This window comes from Ranitomeya imitator, unplaced genomic scaffold (assembly GCF_032444005.1).
Source record: "Ranitomeya imitator isolate aRanImi1 unplaced genomic scaffold, aRanImi1.pri SCAFFOLD_252, whole genome shotgun sequence".
Taxonomy (NCBI): Eukaryota; Metazoa; Chordata; class Amphibia; order Anura; family Dendrobatidae; genus Ranitomeya; species Ranitomeya imitator.
Genome location: NW_027193687.1, coordinates 105,318 through 121,635, shown reverse-complemented (window position 1 = coordinate 121,635; position 16,318 = coordinate 105,318). Strand labels below are relative to the sequence as shown.

Here is a 16,318-nt window from a genome sequence, read left to right as displayed (position 1 = left end):
GGAGTGACCTCCTTTGGCATATGTACGCACATTCAAAAACTGCCACGAACCTTGTAGATGGAATCAGTTTAGGTTGGAACTGCTCTATGCAGCAAAAATGTCAACCACCAGAGTTTTGGGTTATTTATTTGCACCACATACCATTTGAGGTCAACGCTCAAACCATTCTTATTTCTCACTTGTAACTCCTAGGTTTTAAGGGACTCAGCAACCCTTTTTTCCCTGTCTGTTATTAGAGCTCTCCTCTTTGCTGCAATCGGTTATGTTTTGGTACTGAATGGGAAAAATCGGTGGCTCTCTAGCAAAGATGGAGACAGAATTGATTGAAAAAACAAGGGGCCAGTGCCTCTTCTGAGCATCAAAAGTTCAACCTTTAGCTTATGAGACGGATTTGCTTCCTACTGTGTTAACGAGGCAAGTTGCGCAAATTGAACTGCAGAAGTTTCTTGTGTCAAGTAGTAAACTTCTTTTTTTTACATTGTCACTGATACCGCTATGCATCATTTCCCATATGGTCTAGCGGTTAGGATTCCTGGTTCTCACCCAGGCGGCCCGGGTTCGACTCCCGGTATGGGAAAGTACCCTTTTCTGTACTAACTACTGATGCGTTATTTTCAGTCAAACGTATCTCAGGTACAATTTGGACTTAACCGTCAAAAATGCTGAGCACCAGCTTTTTGTCCATTCATTGCGACTTTTGGCGCAAGACTGAGTTTGGTTTCATAGCTGGGCAGCACGGTGGCGCAGTGGTTAGCACTACAGCCTTGCAGCGCTGGGGTCCTGGGTTCTAATCCCACTCAGGACAACATCTGCAAAGAGTTTGTATGTTCTCTCCGTGTTTGCGTGGGTTTCCTCCGGGCACTCCGGTTTCCTCCCACATTCCAAAGACATACTGATAGGAATTCTAGATTGTGAGCCCAATCGGGGACAGTGATGATAATGTGTGCAAACTGTAAAGCGCTGCGGAATATGTTAGCGCTATATAAAAATAAAGATTATTATTTATTATTATTATTATAGCTCAAATCATTCCCAACTACCTCTTTTTACACCAAAGGTGTTAAGAGACTCAACAACCCATTTGTACTGTCTGTCATTTGGGCTCACAATTTCTTCATTATCAGAATCATTTTAGAACTGAAAGGGAAAGTTCTAAATTGGGGACAATATCTCTTAAGAAAAGAGGAATATGCTGCCCCGTGTGAGGATCGAACTCACGACCTTCAGATTATGAGACTGACGCGCTACCTACTGCGCTAACGAGGCAAGACACACAAGCTAATCTGCAGACACTTCTTGTGCAAGGCACGAAACTTATTTTTTTCATATTGTCAACGAGCTTGAAGGTATCTATTCCCATATGGTCTAGCGGTTAGGATTCCTGGTTTTCACCCAGGCGGCCCGGGTTCGACTCCCGGTATGGGAATTCACTTTTTTCTGTACTACTGCCAACATTCAAAGACTGAAATGTGTTTTGCAAATAAAAGTACTTCAGATAGAATTTGCACTTTGCAGTCAAAAATGCTGAACACCAGGGTATTTTTCATTCATTCTGACCTTTTGCACAAGATTTAATTTTGTTTCATAGCTTAACTCATTCTCAACTACACCTTTTTACTCCAAAGTGTTAGGGGCCCAACAATCCATGTGTTCTGTCTGTCATTAGGGCTCCTACTTCATTTCCAATCGGAAACATTTCAGAAATTAATGGGAAAGTTCTGAGTTGGTAACACAGTCTCCTGAGAAAAGGAGGGAGTAGTACCACATGTGAGGAATAAACTCATATTCTTCAGATTGCCAACTGATATGCTAATTATGGTGTTCATGTGGAAAGTTTTAGCTTTAGTAATGTAAAATTTATTTAATCAAAGCAAAAAACCTCTTTTTTTTTTTTTTTTTTTAAACCTGTCTTGTTGGTTAGTGTAAAGCTTGCCCCATGCGGAAAAGGACCTAGCATCGCTGGTTGACTGGTTCAATTCCTGCTATGGGAGTGACCTCCTTTGGCATATGTACGCACATTCAAAAACTGCCACGAACCTTGTAGATGGAATCAGTTTAGGTTGGAACTGCTCTATGCAGCAAAAATGTCAACCACCAGAGTTTTGGGTTATTTATTTGCACCACATACCATTTGAGGTCAACGCTCAAACCATTCTTATTTCTCACTTGTAACTCCTAGGTTTTAAGGGACTCAGCAACCCTTTTTTCCCTGTCTGTTATTAGAGCTCTCCTCTTTGCTGCAATCGGTTATGTTTTGGTACTGAATGGGAAAAATCGGTGGCTCTCTAGCAAAGATGGAGACAGAATTGATTGAAAAAACAAGGGGCCAGTGCCTCTTCTGAGCATCAAAAGTTCAACCTTTAGCTTATGAGACGGATTTGCTTCCTACTGTGTTAACGAGGCAAGTTGCGCAAATTGAACTGCAGAAGTTTCTTGTGTCAAGTAGTAAACTTCTTTTTTTTACATTGTCACTGATACCGCTATGCATCATTTCCCATATGGTCTAGCGGTTAGGATTCCTGGTTCTCACCCAGGCGGCCCGGGTTCGACTCCCGGTATGGGAAAGTACCCTTTTCTGTACTAACTACTGATGCGTTATTTTCAGTCAAACGTATCTCAGGTACAATTTGGACTTAACCGTCAAAAATGCTGAGCACCAGCTTTTTGTCCATTCATTGCGACTTTTGGCGCAAGACTGAGTTTGGTTTCATAGCTCAAATCATTCCCAACTACCTCTTTTTACACCAAAGGTGTTAAGAGACTCAACAACCCATTTGTACTGTCTGTCATTTGGGCTCACAATTTCTTCATTATCAGAATCATTTTAGAACTGAAAGGGAAAGTTCTAAATTGGGGACAATATCTCTTAAGAAAAGAGGAATATGCTGCCCCGTGTGAGGATCGAACTCACGACCTTCAGATTATGAGACTGACGCGCTACCTACTGCGCTAACGAGGCAAGACACACAAGCTAATCTGCAGACACTTCTTGTGCAAGGCACGAAACTTATTTTTTTCATATTGTCAACGAGCTTGAAGGTATCTATTCCCATATGGTCTAGCGGTTAGGATTCCTGGTTTTCACCCAGGCGGCCCGGGTTCGACTCCCGGTATGGGAATTCACTTTTTTCTGTACTACTGCCAACATTCAAAGACTGAAATGTGTTTTGCAAATAAAAGTACTTCAGATAGAATTTGCACTTTGCAGTCAAAAATGCTGAACACCAGGGTATTTTTCATTCATTCTGACCTTTTGCACAAGATTTAATTTTGTTTCATAGCTTAACTCATTCTCAACTACACCTTTTTACTCCAAAGTGTTAGGGGCCCAACAATCCATGTGTTCTGTCTGTCATTAGGGCTCCTACTTCATTTACAATCGGAAACATTTCAGAAATTAATGGGAAAGTTCTGAGTTGGTAACACAGTCTCCTGAGAAAAGGAGGGAGTAGTACCACATGTGAGGAATAAACTCATATTCTTCAGATTGCCAACTGATATGCTAATTATGGTGTTCATGTGGAAAGTTTTAGCTTTAGTAATGTAAAATTTATTTAATCAAAGCAAAAAACTTCTTTTTTTTTTTTTTTTTTAAACCTGTCTTGTTGGTTAGTGTAAAGCTTGCCCCATGCGGAAAAGGACCTAGCATCGCTGGTTGACTGGTTCAATTCCTGCTATGGGAGTGACCTCCTTTGGCATATGTACGCACATTCAAAAACTGCCACGAACCTTGTAGATGGAATCAGTTTAGGTTGGAACTGCTCTATGCAGCAAAAATGTCAACCACCAGAGTTTTGGGTTATTTATTTGCACCACATACCATTTGAGGTCAACGCTCAAACCATTCTTATTTCTCACTTGTAACTCCTAGGTTTTAAGGGACTCAGCAACCCTTTTTTCCCTGTCTGTTATTAGAGCTCTCCTCTTTGCTGCAATCGGTTATGTTTTGGTACTGAATGGGAAAAATCGGTGGCTCTCTAGCAAAGATGGAGACAGAATTGATTGAAAAAACAAGGGGCCAGTGCCTCTTCTGAGCATCAAAAGTTCAACCTTTAGCTTATGAGACGGATTTGCTTCCTACTGTGTTAACGAGGCAAGTTGCGCAAATTGAACTGCAGAAGTTTCTTGTGTCAAGTAGTAAACTTCTTTTTTTTACATTGTCACTGATACCGCTATGCATCATTTCCCATATGGTCTAGCGGTTAGGATTCCTGGTTCTCACCCAGGCGGCCCGGGTTCGACTCCCGGTATGGGTAAGTACCCTTTTCTGTACTAACTACTGATGCGTTATTTTCAGTCAAACGTATCTCAGGTACAATTTGGACTTAACCGTCAAAAATGCTGAGCACCAGCTTTTTGTCCATTCATTGCGACTTTTGGCGCAAGACTGAGTTTGGTTTCATAGCTCAAATCATTCCCAACTACCTCTTTTTACACCAAAGGTGTTAAGAGACTCAACAACCCATTTGTACTGTCTGTCATTTGGGCTCACAATTTCTTCATTATCAGAATCATTTTAGAACTGAAAGGGAAAGTTCTAAATTGGGGACAATATCTCTTAAGAAAAGAGGAATATGCTGCCCCGTGTGAGGATCGAACTCACGACCTTCAGATTATGAGACTGACGCGCTACCTACTGCACTAACGAGGCAAGACACACAAGCTAATCTGCAGACACTTCTTGTGCAAGGCACGAAACTTATTTTTTTCATATTGTCAACGAGCTTGAAGGTATCTATTCCCATATGGTCTAGCGGTTAGGATTTCTGGTTTTCACCCAGGCGGCCCGGGTTCGACTCCCGGTATGGGAATTCACTTTTTTCTGTACTACTGCCAACATTCAAAGACTGAAATGTGTTTTGCAAATAAAAGTACTTCAGATAGAATTTGCACTTTGCAGTCAAAATTGCTGAACACCAGGGTATTTTTCATTCATTCTGACCTTTTGCACAAGATTTAATTTTGTTTCATAGCTTAACTCATTCTCAACTACACCTTTTTACTCCAAAGTGTTAGGGGCCCAACAATCCATGTGTTCTGTCTGTCATTAGGGCTCCTACTTCATTTCCAATCGGAAACATTTCAGAAATTAATGGGAAAGTTCTGAGTTGGTAACACAGTCTCCTGAGAAAAGGAGGGAGTAGTACCACATGTGAGGAATAAACTCATATTCTTCAGATTGCCAACTGATATGCTAATTATGGTGTTCATGTGGAAAGTTTTAGCTTTAGTAATGTAAAATTTATTTAATCAAAGCAAAAAACTTCTTTTTTTTTTTTTTTTAAACCTGTCTTGTTGGTTAGTGTAAAGCTTGCCCCATGCGGAAAAGGACCTAGCATCGCTGGTTGACTGGTTCAATTCCTGCTATGGGAGTGACCTCCTTTGGCATATGTACGCACATTCAAAAACTGCCACGAACCTTGTAGATGGAATCAGTTTAGGTTGGAACTGCTCTATGCAGCAAAAATGTCAACCACCAGAGTTTTGGGTTATTTATTTGCACCACATACCATTTGAGGTCAACGCTCAAACCATTCTCATTTCTCACTTGTAACTCCTAGGTTTTAAGGGACTCAGCAACCCTTTTTTCCCTGTCTGTTATTAGAGCTCTCCTCTTTGCTGCAATCGGTTATGTTTTGGTACTGAATGGGAAAAATCGGTGGCTCTCTAGCAAAGATGGAGACAGAATTGATTGAAAAAACAAGGGGCCAGTGCCTCTTCTGAGCATCAAAAGTTCAACCTTTAGCTTATGAGACGGATTTGCTTCCTACTGTGTTAACGAGGCAAGTTGCGCAAATTGAACTGCAGAAGTTTCTTGTGTCAAGTAGTAAACTTCTTTTTTTTACATTGTCACTGATACATCTATGCATCATTTCCCATATGGTCTAGCGGTTAGGATTCCTGGTTCTCACCCAGGCGGCCCGGGTTCTACTCCCGGGATGGGAGTTTCTGTACTAACTACTGATGCGTTATTTTCAGTCAAACGTATCTCAGGTACAATTTGGACTTAACCGTCAAAAATGCTGAGCACCAGCTTTCTGTCCATTCATTGCGACTTTTGGCGCAAGACTGAGTTTGGTTTCATAGCTCAAATCATTCCCAACTACCTCTTTTTACACCAAAGGTGTTAAGAGACTCAACAACCCATTTGTACTGTCTGTCATTTGGGCTCACAATTTCTTCATTATCAGAATCATTTTAGAACTGAAAGGGAAAGTTCTAAATTGGGGACAATATCTCTTAAGAAAAGAGGAATATGCTGCCCCGTGTGAGGATCGAACTCACGACCTTCAGATTATGAGACTGACGCGCCACCTACTGCGCTAACGAGGCAAGACACACAAGCTAATCTGCAGACACTTCTTGTGCAAGGCACGAAACTTATTTTTTTCATATTGTCAACGAGCTTGAAGGTATCTATTCCCATATGGTCTAGCGGTTAGGATTCCTGGTTTTCATCCAGGCGGCCCGTGTTCGACTCCCGGTATGGGAATTCACTTTTTTCTGTACTACTGCCAACATTCAAAGACTGAAATGTGTTTTGCAAATAAAAGTACTTCAGATAGAATTTGCACTTTGCAGTCAAAAATGCTGAACACCAGGGTATTTTTCATTCATTCTGACCTTTTGCACAAGATTTAATTTTGTTTCATAGCTTAACTCATTCTCAACTACACCTTTTTACTCCAAAGTGTTAGGGGCCCAACAATCCATGTGTTCTGTCTGTCATTAGGGCTCCTACTTCATTTACAATCGGAAACATTTCAGAAATTAATGGGAAAGTTCTGAGTTGGTAACACAGTCTCCTGAGAAAAGGAGGGAGTAGTACCACATGTGAGGAATAAACTCATATTCTTCAGATTGCCAACTGATATGCTAATTATGGTGTTCATGTGGAAAGTTTTAGCTTTAGTAATGTAAAATTTATTTAATCAAAGCAAAAAACTTCTTTTTTTTTTTTTTTTTTTAAACCTGTCTTGTTGGTTAGTGTAAAGCTTGCCCCATGCGGAAAAGGACCTAGCATCGCTGGTTGACTGGTTCAATTCCTGCTATGGGAGTGACCTCCTTTGGCATATGTACGCACATTCAAAAACTGCCACGAACCTTGTAGATGGAATCAGTTTAGGTTGGAACTGCTCTATGCAGCAAAAATGTCAACCACCAGAGTTTTGGGTTATTTATTTGCACCACATACCATTTGAGGTCAACGCTCAAACCATTCTTATTTCTCACTTGTAACTCCTAGGTTTTAAGGGACTCAGCAACCCTTTTTTCCCTGTCTGTTATTAGAGCTCTCCTCTTTGCTGCAATCGGTTATGTTTTGGTACTGAATGGGAAAAATCGGTGGCTCTCTAGCAAAGATGGAGACAGAATTGATTGAAAAAACAAGGGGCCAGTGCCTCTTCTGAGCATCAAAAGTTCAACCTTTAGCTTATGAGACGGATTTGCTTCCTACTGTGTTAACGAGGCAAGTTGCGCAAATTGAACTGCAGAAGTTTCTTGTGTCAAGTAGTAAACTTCTTTTTTTTACATTGTCACTGATACCGCTATGCATCATTTCCCATATGGTCTAGCGGTTAGGATTACTGGTTCTCACCCAGGCGGCCCGGGTTCGACTCCCGGTATGGGAAAGTACCCTTTTCTGTACTAACTACTGATGCGTTATTTTCAGTCAAACGTATCTCAGGTACAATTTGGACTTAACCGTCAAAAATGCTGAGCACCAGCTTTTTGTCCATTCATTGCGACTTTTGGCGCAAGACTGAGTTTGGTTTCATAGCTTAAATCATTCCCAACTACCTCTTTTTACACCAAAGGTGTTAAGAGACTCAACAACCCATTTGTACTGTCTGTCATTTGGGCTCACAATTTCTTCATTATCAGAATCATTTTAGAACTGAAAGGGAAAGTTCTAAATTGGGGACAATATCTCTTAAGAAAAGAGGAATATGCTGCCCCGTGTGAGGATCGAACTCACGACCTTCAGATTATGAGACTGACGCGCTACCTACTGCACTAACGAGGCAAGACACACAAGCTAATCTGCAGACACTTCTTGTGCAAGGCACGAAACTTATTTTTTTCATATTGTCAACGAGCTTGAAGGTATCTATTCCCATATGGTCTAGCGGTTAGGATTTCTGGTTTTCACCCAGGCGGCCCGGGTTCGACTCCCGGTATGGGAATTCACTTTTTTCTGTACTACTGCCAACATTCAAAGACTGAAATGTGTTTTGCAAATAAAAGTACTTCAGATAGAATTTGCACTTTGCAGTCAAAAATGCTGAACACCAGGGTATTTTTCATTCATTCTGACCTTTTGCACAAGATTTAATTTTGTTTCATAGCTTAACTCATTCTCAACTACACCTTTTTACTCCAAAGTGTTAGGGGCCCAACAATCCATGTGTTCTGTCTGTCATTAGGGCTCCTACTTCATTTACAATCGGAAACATTTCAGAAATTAATGGGAAAGTTCTGAGTTGGTAACACAGTCTCCTGAGAAAAGGAGGGAGTAGTACCACATGTGAGGAATAAACTCATATTCTTCAGATTGCCAACTGATATGCTAATTATGGTGTTCATGTGGAAAGTTTTAGCTTTAGTAATGTAAAATTTATTTAATCAAAGCAAAAAACTTCTTTTTTTTTTTTTTTTTTTAAACCTGTTTTGTTGGTTAGTGTAAGGCTATGTTCACACTTTGCGGATTCCACTGCGGATTTTTCCGCAGCAGAATTCCAAAATCCGCAGTGAAAACCCGTTGCGGTTTTTACTGCGGATTTATCGCGGTTTTTACTGCGTTTTCTTCTGCGGATTTTCATCTGCAGTTTTTTATTGGAGCAGGTGAAAATCCGCAGAAAAGAAGTGACATGCTGCGGAATGTAATCCGCAGCGTTTCCGCGCGGATTTTTCTGCAGCATGTGCACAGCGTTTTTTGTTTCCCATAGGTTTACATTGTAATGTAAACTCATGGGAAACTTCTGCGGATCCGCAGTGGTCAAATCCGCTGCGGATCCGCAGCAAAATCCACAAAGTGTGAACATAGCCTTAAGCTTGCCCCATGCGGAAAAGGACCTAGCATCGCTGGTTGACTGGTTCAATTCCTGCTATGGGAGTGACCTCCTTTGGCATATGTACGCACATTCAAAAACTGCCACGAACCTTGTAGATGGAATCAGTTTAGGTTGGAACTGCTCTATGCAGCAAAAATGTCAACCACCAGAGTTTTGGGTTATTTATTTGCAACACATACCATTTGAGGTCAACGCTCAAACCATTCTTATTTCTCACTTGTAACGCCTAGGTTTTAAGGGACTCAGCAACCCTTTTTTCCCTGTCTGTTATTAGAGCTCTCCTCTTTGCTGCAATCGGTTATGTTTTGGTACTGAATGGGAAAAATCGGTGGCTCTCTAGCAAAGATGGAGACAGAATTGATTGAAAAAACAAGGGGCCAGTGCCTCTTCTGAGCATCAAAAGTTCAACCTTTAGCTTATGAGACGGATTTGCTTCCTACTGTGTTAACGAGGCAAGTTGCGCAAATTGAACTGCAGACGTTTCTTGTGTCAAGTAGTAAACTTCTTTTTTTTACATTGTCACTGATACCGCTATGCATCATTTCCCATATGGTCTAGCGGTTAGGATTCCTGGTTCTCACCCAGGCGGCCCGGGTTCGACTCCCGGTATGGGAAAGTACCCTTTTCTGTACTAACTACTGATGCGTTATTTTCAGTCAAACGTATCTCAGGTACAATTTGGACTTAACCGTCAAAAATGCTGAGCACCAGCTTTTTGTCCATTCATTGCGACTTTTGGCGCAAGACTGAGTTTGGTTTCATAGCTTAAATCATTCCCAACTACCTCTTTTTACACCAAAGGTGTTAAGAGACTCAACAACCCATTTGTACTGTCTGTCATTTGGGCTCACAATTTCTTCATTATCAGAATCATTTTAGAACTGAAAGGGAAAGTTCTAAATTGGGGACAATATCTCTTAAGAAAAGAGGAATATGCTGCCCCGTGTGAGGATCGAACTCACGACCTTCAGATTATGAGACTGACGCGCTACCTACTGCACTAACGAGGCAAGACACACAAGCTAATCTGCAGACACTTCTTGTGCAAGGCACGAAACTTATTTTTTTCATATTGTCAACGAGCTTGAAGGTATCTATTCCCATATGGTCTAGCGGTTAGGATTTCTGGTTTTCACCCAGGCGGCCCGGGTTCGACTCCCGGTATGGGAATTCACTTTTTTCTGTACTACTGCCAACATTCAAAGACTGAAATGTGTTTTGCAAATAAAAGTACTTCAGATAGAATTTGCACTTTGCAGTCAAAAATGCTGAACACCAGGGTATTTTTCATTCATTCTGACCTTTTGCACAAGATTTAATTTTGTTTCATAGCTTAACTCATTCTCAACTACACCTTTTTACTCCAAAGTGTTAGGGGCCCAACAATCCATGTGTTCTGTCTGTCATTAGGGCTCCTACTTCATTTACAATCGGAAACATTTCAGAAATTAATGGGAAAGTTCTGAGTTGGTAACACAGTCTCCTGAGAAAAGGAGGGAGTAGTACCACATGTGAGGAATAAACTCATATTCTTCAGATTGCCAACTGATATGCTAATTATGGTGTTCATGTGGAAAGTTTTAGCTTTAGTAATGTAAAATTTATTTAATCAAAGCAAAAAACTTCTTTTTTTTTTCTTTTTTTTTTTTTTTTAAACCTGTTTTGTATGTTAGTGTAAGGCTATGTTCACACTTTGCGGATTCCACTGCGGATTTTTCCGCAGCAGAATTCCAAAATCCGCAGTGAAAACCCGTTGCGGTTTTTACTGCGGATTTATCGCGGTTTTTACTGCGTTTTCTTCTGCGGATTTTCATCTGCAGTTTTCTATTGGAGCAGGTGAAAATCCGCAGAAAAGAAGTGACATGCTGCGGAATGTAATCCGCAGCGTTTCCGCGCGGATTTTTCTGCAGCATGTGCACAGCGTTTTTTGTTTCCCATAGGTTTACATTGTAATGTAAACTCATGGGAAACTTCTGCGGATCCGCAGTGGTCAAATCCGCTGCGGATCCGCAGCAAAATCCACAAAGTGTGAACATAGCCTTAAGCTTGCCCCATGCGGAAAAGGACCTAGCATCGCTGGTTGACTGGTTCAATTCCTGCTATGGGAGTGACCTCCTTTGGCATATGTACGCACATTCAAAAACTGCCACGAACCTTGTAGATGGAATCAGTTTAGGTTGGAACTGCTCTATGCAGCAAAAATGTCAACCACCAGAGTTTTGGGTTATTTATTTGCAACACATACCATTTGAGGTCAACGCTCAAACCATTCTTATTTCTCACTTGTAACGCCTAGGTTTTAAGGGACTCAGCAACCCTTTTTTCCCTGTCTGTTATTAGAGCTCTCCTCTTTGCTGCAATCGGTTATGTTTTGGTACTGAATGGGAAAAATCGGTGGCTCTCTAGCAAAGATGGAGACAGAATTGATTGAAAAAACAAGGGGCCAGTGCCTCTTCTGAGCATCAAAAGTTCAACCTTTAGCTTATGAGACGGATTTGCTTCCTACTGTGTTAACGAGGCAAGTTGCGCAAATTGAACTGCAGACGTTTCTTGTGTCAAGTAGTAAACTTCTTTTTTTTACATTGTCACTGATACCGCTATGCATCATTTCCCATATGGTCTAGCGGTTAGGATTCCTGGTTCTCACCCAGGCGGCCCGGGTTCGACTCCCGGTATGGGAAAGTACCCTTTTCTGTACTAACTACTGATGCGTTATTTTCAGTCAAACGTATCTCAGGTACAATTTGGACTTAACCGTCAAAAATGCTGAGCACCAGCTTTTTGTCCATTCATTGCGACTTTTGGCGCAAGACTGAGTTTGGTTTCATAGCTTAAATCATTCCCAACTACCTCTTTTTACACCAAAGGTGTTAAGAGACTCAACAACCCATTTGTACTGTCTGTCATTTGGGCTCACAATTTCTTCATTATCAGAATCATTTTAGAACTGAAAGGGAAAGTTCTAAATTGGGGACAATATCTCTTAAGAAAAGAGGAACATGCTGCCCCGTGTGAGGATCGAACTCACGACCTTCAGATTATGAGACTGACGCGCTACCTACTGCACTAACGAGGCAAGACACACAAGCTAATCTGCAGACACTTCTTGTGCAAGGCACGAAACTTATTTTTTTCATATTGTCAACGAGCTTGAAGGTATCTATTCCCATATGGTCTAGCGGTTAGGATTTCTGGTTTTCACCCAGGCGGCCCGGGTTCGACTCCCGGTATGGGAATTCACTTTTTTCTGTACTACTGCCAACATTCAAAGACTGAAATGTGTTTTGCAAATAAAAGTACTTCAGATAGAATTTGCACTTTGCAGTCAAAAATGCTGAACACCAGGGTATTTTTCATTCATTCTGACCTTTTGCACAAGATTTAATTTTGTTTCATAGCTTAACTCATTCTCAACTACACCTTTTTACTCCAAAGTGTTAGGGGCCCAACAATCCATGTGTTCTGTCTGTCATTAGGGCTCCTACTTCATTTACAATCGGAAACATTTCAGAAATTAATGGGAAAGTTCTGAGTTGGTAACACAGTCTCCTGAGAAAAGGAGGGAGTAGTACCACATGTGAGGAATAAACTCATATTCTTCAGATTGCCAACTGATATGCTAATTATGGTGTTCATGTGGAAAGTTTTAGCTTTAGTAATGTAAAATTTATTTAATCAAAGCAAAAAACTTCTTTTTTTTTTTTTTTTTAAACCTGTTTTGTTGGTTAGTGTAAGGCTATGTTCACACTTTGCGGATTCCACTGCGGATTTTTCCGCAGCAGAATTCCAAAATCCGCAGTGAAAACCCGTTGCGGTTTTTACTGCGGATTTATCGCGGTTTTTACTGCGTTTTCTTCTGCGGATTTTCATCTGCAGTTTTCTATTGGAGCAGGTGAAAATCCGCAGAAAAGAAGTGACATGCTGCGGAATGTAATCCGCAGCGTTTCCGCGCGGATTTTTCTGCAGCATGTGCACAGCGTTTTTTGTTTCCCATAGGTTTACATTGTAATGTAAACTCATGGGAAACTTCTGCGGATCCGCAGCGGTCAAATCCGCTGCGGATCCGCAGCAAAATCCGCAAAGTGTGAACATAGCCTTAAGCTTGCCCCATGCGGAAAAGGACCTAGCATCGCTGGTTGACTGGTTCAATTCCTGCTATGGGAGTGACCTCCTTTGGCATATGTACGCACATTCAAAAACTGCCACGAACCTTGTAGATGGAATCAGTTTAGGTTGGAACTGCTCTATGCAGCAAAAATGTCAACCACCAGAGTTTTGGGTTATTTATTTGCAACACATACCATTTGAGGTCAACGCTCAAACCATTCTTATTTCTCACTTGTAACGCCTAGGTTTTAAGGGACTCAGCAACCCTTTTTTCCCTGTCTGTTATTAGAGCTCTCCTCTTTGCTGCAATCGGTTATGTTTTGGTACTGAATGGGAAAAATCGGTGGCTCTCTAGCAAAGATGGAGACAGAATTGATTGAAAAAACAAGGGGCCAGTGCCTCTTCTGAGCATCAAAAGTTCAACCTTTAGCTTATGAGACGGATTTGCTTCCTACTGTGTTAACGAGGCAAGTTGCGCAAATTGAACTGCAGACGTTTCTTGTGTCAAGTAGTAAACTTCTTTTTTTTACATTGTCACTGATACCGCTATGCATCATTTCCCATATGGTCTAGCGGTTAGGATTCCTGGTTCTCACCCAGGCGGCCCGGGTTCGACTCCCGGTATGGGAAAGTACCCTTTTCTGTACTAACTACTGATGCGTTATTTTCAGTCAAACGTATCTCAGGTACAATTTGGACTTAACCGTCAAAAATGCTGAGCACCAGCTTTTTGTCCATTCATTGCGACTTTTGGCGCAAGACTGAGTTTGGTTTCATAGCTTAAATCATTCCCAACTACCTCTTTTTACACCAAAGGTGTTAAGAGACTCAACAACCCATTTGTACTGTCTGTCATTTGGGCTCACAATTTCTTCATTATCAGAATCATTTTAGAACTGAAAGGGAAAGTTCTAAATTGGGGACAATATCTCTTAAGAAAAGAGGAATATGCTGCCCCGTGTGAGGATCGAACTCACGACCTTCAGATTATGAGACTGACGCGCTACCTACTGCACTAACGAGGCAAGACACACAAGCTAATCTGCAGACACTTCTTGTGCAAGGCACGAAACTTATTTTTTTCATATTGTCAACGAGCTTGAAGGTATCTATTCCCATATGGTCTAGCGGTTAGGATTTCTGGTTTTCACCCAGGCGGCCCGGGTTCGACTCCCGGTATGGGAATTCACTTTTTTCTGTACTACTGCCAACATTCAAAGACTGAAATGTGTTTTGCAAATAAAAGTACTTCAGATAGAATTTGCACTTTGCAGTCAAAAATGCTGAACACCAGGGTATTTTTCATTCATTCTGACCTTTTGCACAAGATTTAATTTTGTTTCATAGCTTAACTCATTCTCAACTACACCTTTTTACTCCAAAGTGTTAGGGGCCCAACAATCCATGTGTTCTGTCTGTCATTAGGGCTCCTACTTCATTTACAATCGGAAACATTTCAGAAATTAATGGGAAAGTTCTGAGTTGGTAACACAGTCTCCTGAGAAAAGGAGGGAGTAGTACCACATGTGAGGAATAAACTCATATTCTTCAGATTGCCAACTGATATGCTAATTATGGTGTTCATGTGGAAAGTTTTAGCTTTAGTAATGTAAAATTTATTTAATCAAAGCAAAAAACTTCTTTTTTTTTTTTTTTTTTTTTTTTTTTAAACCTGTTTTGTATGTTAGTGTAAGGCTATGTTCACACTTTGCGGATTCCACTGCGGATTTTTCCGCAGCAGAATTCCAAAATCCGCAGTGAAAACCCGTTGCGGTTTTTACTGCGGATTTATCGCGGTTTTTACTGCGTTTTCTTCTGCGGATTTTCATCTGCAGTTTTCTATTGGAGCAGGTGAAAATCCGCAGAAAAGAAGTGACATGCTGCGGAATGTAATCCGCAGCGTTTCCGCGCGGATTTTTCTGCAGCATGTGCACAGCGTTTTTTGTTTCCCATAGGTTTACATTGTAATGTAAACTCATGGGAAACTTCTGCGGATCCGCAGCGGTCAAATCCGCTGCGGATCCGCAGCAAAATCCGCAAAGTGTGAACATAGCCTTAAGCTTGCCCCATGCGGAAAAGGACCTAGCATCGCTGGTTGACTGGTTCAATTCCTGCTATGGGAGTGACCTCCTTTGGCATATGTACGCACATTCAAAAACTGCCACGAACCTTGTAGATGGAATCAGTTTAGGTTGGAACTGCTCTATGCAGCAAAAATGTCAACCACCAGAGTTTTGGGTTATTTATTTGCAACACATACCATTTGAGGTCAACGCTCAAACCATTCTTATTTCTCACTTGTAACGCCTAGGTTTTAAGGGACTCAGCAACCCTTTTTTCCCTGTCTGTTATTAGAGCTCTCCTCTTTGCTGCAATCGGTTATGTTTTGGTACTGAATGGGAAAAATCGGTGGCTCTCTAGCAAAGATGGAGACAGAATTGATTGAAAAAACAAGGGGCCAGTGCCTCTTCTGAGCATCAAAAGTTCAACCTTTAGCTTATGAGACGGATTTGCTTCCTACTGTGTTAACGAGGCAAGTTGCGCAAATTGAACTGCAGAAGTTTCTTGTGTCAAGTAGTAAACTTCTTTTTTTTACATTGTCACTGATACCGCTATGCATCATTTCCCATATGGTCTAGCGGTTAGGATTCCTGGTTCTCACCCAGGCGGCCCGGGTTCGACTCCCGGTATGGGAAAGTACCCTTTTCTGTACTAACTACTGATGCGTTATTTTCAGTCAAACGTATCTCAGGTACAATTTGGACTTAACCGTCAAAAATGCTGAGCACCAGCTTTTTGTCCATTCATTGCGACTTTTGGCGCAAGACTGAGTTTGGTTTCATAGCTCAAATCATTCCCAACTACCTCTTTTTACACCAAAGGTGTTAAGAGACTCAACAACCCATTTGTACTGTCTGTCATTTGGGCTCACAATTTCTTCATTATCAGAATCATTTTAGAACTGAAAGGGAAAGTTCTAAATTGGGGACAATATCTCTTAAGAAAAGAGGAATATGCTGCCCCGTGTGAGGATCGAACTCACGACCTTCAGATTATGAGACTGACGCGCTACCTACTGCGCTAACGAGGCAAGACACACAAGCTAATCTGCAGACACTTCTTGTGCAAGGCACGAA

General features: G+C 41.3%; 13 non-coding genes across 13 annotated transcripts; 8 read left to right on the top strand and 5 right to left on the bottom strand.

Annotated features, from left to right (window-relative positions):
• Positions 1 to 505: 505 nt before the first annotated feature.
• On the top strand, positions 506 to 577 carry TRNAE-CUC (transfer RNA glutamic acid (anticodon CUC)). Its single transcript has one exon. It is a non-coding gene; the product is annotated as a tRNA-Glu (tRNA).
• Positions 578 to 1,193: 616 nt separating this feature from the next.
• Positions 1,194 to 1,266, bottom strand: TRNAM-CAU (transfer RNA methionine (anticodon CAU)). The gene has a single exon. It is a non-coding gene; the product is annotated as a tRNA-Met (tRNA).
• An 88-nt stretch (positions 1,267 to 1,354) lies between these two features.
• On the top strand, positions 1,355 to 1,426 carry TRNAE-UUC (transfer RNA glutamic acid (anticodon UUC)). The gene has a single exon. It is a non-coding gene; the product is annotated as a tRNA-Glu (tRNA).
• A 1,066-nt stretch (positions 1,427 to 2,492) lies between these two features.
• TRNAE-CUC (transfer RNA glutamic acid (anticodon CUC)) lies at positions 2,493 to 2,564 on the top strand. The gene has a single exon. It is a non-coding gene; the product is annotated as a tRNA-Glu (tRNA).
• Positions 2,565 to 2,886: 322 nt separating this feature from the next.
• TRNAM-CAU (transfer RNA methionine (anticodon CAU)) lies at positions 2,887 to 2,959 on the bottom strand. Its single transcript has one exon. It is a non-coding gene; the product is annotated as a tRNA-Met (tRNA).
• Positions 2,960 to 3,047: 88 nt separating this feature from the next.
• On the top strand, positions 3,048 to 3,119 carry TRNAE-UUC (transfer RNA glutamic acid (anticodon UUC)). Its single transcript has one exon. It is a non-coding gene; the product is annotated as a tRNA-Glu (tRNA).
• A 1,459-nt stretch (positions 3,120 to 4,578) lies between these two features.
• TRNAM-CAU (transfer RNA methionine (anticodon CAU)) lies at positions 4,579 to 4,651 on the bottom strand. The gene has a single exon. It is a non-coding gene; the product is annotated as a tRNA-Met (tRNA).
• A 3,302-nt stretch (positions 4,652 to 7,953) lies between these two features.
• TRNAM-CAU (transfer RNA methionine (anticodon CAU)) lies at positions 7,954 to 8,026 on the bottom strand. The gene has a single exon. It is a non-coding gene; the product is annotated as a tRNA-Met (tRNA).
• Positions 8,027 to 9,617: 1,591 nt separating this feature from the next.
• On the top strand, positions 9,618 to 9,689 carry TRNAE-CUC (transfer RNA glutamic acid (anticodon CUC)). Its single transcript has one exon. It is a non-coding gene; the product is annotated as a tRNA-Glu (tRNA).
• A 1,994-nt stretch (positions 9,690 to 11,683) lies between these two features.
• TRNAE-CUC (transfer RNA glutamic acid (anticodon CUC)) lies at positions 11,684 to 11,755 on the top strand. The gene has a single exon. It is a non-coding gene; the product is annotated as a tRNA-Glu (tRNA).
• Positions 11,756 to 13,739: 1,984 nt separating this feature from the next.
• TRNAE-CUC (transfer RNA glutamic acid (anticodon CUC)) lies at positions 13,740 to 13,811 on the top strand. The gene has a single exon. It is a non-coding gene; the product is annotated as a tRNA-Glu (tRNA).
• A 1,994-nt stretch (positions 13,812 to 15,805) lies between these two features.
• TRNAE-CUC (transfer RNA glutamic acid (anticodon CUC)) lies at positions 15,806 to 15,877 on the top strand. Its single transcript has one exon. It is a non-coding gene; the product is annotated as a tRNA-Glu (tRNA).
• A 322-nt stretch (positions 15,878 to 16,199) lies between these two features.
• On the bottom strand, positions 16,200 to 16,272 carry TRNAM-CAU (transfer RNA methionine (anticodon CAU)). The gene has a single exon. It is a non-coding gene; the product is annotated as a tRNA-Met (tRNA).
• Positions 16,273 to 16,318: the final 46 nt, after the last annotated feature.